This window comes from Petaurus breviceps, unplaced genomic scaffold (assembly GCF_028583685.1).
Source record: "Petaurus breviceps papuanus isolate PSGF00001 unplaced genomic scaffold, PetGlider_PUasm1.0 90769, whole genome shotgun sequence".
NCBI classification, from domain to species: domain Eukaryota; kingdom Metazoa; phylum Chordata; class Mammalia; order Diprotodontia; family Petauridae; genus Petaurus; species Petaurus breviceps.
Window position 1 is genome coordinate 6,701,145 of NW_027187341.1, and position 1,681 is coordinate 6,702,825.

Consider the following 1,681-nt stretch of genomic DNA (forward strand, 5'->3'; position numbering starts at 1 on the left):
ATTTAAAAATGTCAGTTTCCCATCTCCTTAATGTCATCATACTAAAGGAGACAGAAGCCTAAGTTCCTTGAGTAAATCATTTCTTTTTGATCAACTCTCGAAGATACTGGCCAGTTCAGGGAAATGCTACTTTACATTAGCATATAAGTCAATTCAATGGATTGCTGTTATTTACCATTATAGATAAGCAGCTGCAAGCACATCATTATACTGAAATTTTAAACCTTTGAGTGGTCAAAATTCTAAATCTGTCTTGAGAAGCATATTGTTTTATGAATTGTGCTGATTAGATTTCAGGTTAGGCAGTTTGGTATAGTGTTGGGCTTTGAAGCTGGCTTTGAATCTCAGTCTTTCTAACATTTAGACTTCCTTTATATGTGATGTGCAAGTCACCTAAAATTTATTTAGCTTAAGTTTCCTCATCTTTGAAATGGAATCCTGTCTGAGAATCTTCACTATCTCCTTATTTTTGAGGGTATTCTTCATGAAACCACAAAATCTGCTTCTAATTCTAGTGAACACCCACTGGCGGATGATGCCGGAACACCAAATGGCAGACAATGCTGCTCCTGCAGAAGGTGCAGGAGGCCCCAGGGGGCCCAGCGTGGGAGGCTGGGGAGGCTTCCACAGTGGCTTCGGCAGTGGGGGCCAAGGTAAAGGCCAGGGCCTTGGTTGAGGCCATGGCCCTGGCCATGGGGCCCAGGGAGGAAAGGCCAAAGACAAGGAATGGGTTCCTGTCACTAAGCTGGTCCAGCTAGTCAATGACATGAAGATCAAGTCTTTGGAAGAGATCTATCTTTTCTCGCTTCCTATCAAGGAGTCTGAGATCATAGAGTTCTTCCTGGGATCTTCATTGAAAGATGAGGTTCTGAAGATCATGCCTGTTCAGAAACAAACTAGAGCTGGACAATGTAGAAGGTTCAAGAAATTTTTGGCCATTGGTGACTATAATGGTCATGTAGGTCTGGGTGTCAAGTGCTCCAAGGAAGTGGCCACAGCTATTCATGGTGCTATCACTCTGGCCAAGCTGTCCATCGTTCCTGTGAGATGTAGCTACTGGGGGAACAAGATTGGGAAACCTCACATAGTACCCTGAAATGTCACTGGGCAATATAAGTTGGTTCTGGTGCCCCTGATCCCCACCCCTAGAGGTACTGGCATTGTCTCAGCTCCTGTGCCTAAGAAGCTCCTGATGATGCCTAGAATTGATGACTGCTACACTTCTGCAAGAGGCTGCACTGCCACTCTGGGGAACTTTGCTAAAGCTGCCTTTGATGCCATCTCCAAAACATACAGCTATCTGACCCCAGACCTGTGGAAGGAGACTGTGTCCCCTAAATCTCCTTGTCAGGAATTCACTGACCATCTTGTGAAGACTCACACTTGAGTGTCTGTCCAGAGGCCCCATGCAGCTGTGGTGGCAACTACATAGATTTTTTTTTAATAAACAAATAAATTGAACTATACCTGCTAAAAAAAAAAGAAATCACAGAATCTTAGAGTTAGTAGGTATGCATGAGAATTCCCACCCTTCCTAAAACATGAATCTTTTTAATATACTCAAAAATTATGCAGATATGTTATCTATTTAATTTCTTCTAGAAGACCTCCTGCTTGAACACTACTAACTGTATTTCTGAGAAGTTGTAATTAATAGTAAATTTTGTTTGTTTGTTTCTTT

The 1,681-nt window shown here is 42.4% G+C and overlaps 1 pseudogene; it reads left to right on the top strand.

Moving 5' to 3' along the window:
• The first annotated feature begins 550 nt into the window (after positions 1–550).
• On the top strand, positions 551–1,432 carry LOC138146736 (small ribosomal subunit protein uS5-like; annotated as a pseudogene).
• The last annotated feature ends 249 nt before the right edge of the window (positions 1,433–1,681 follow it).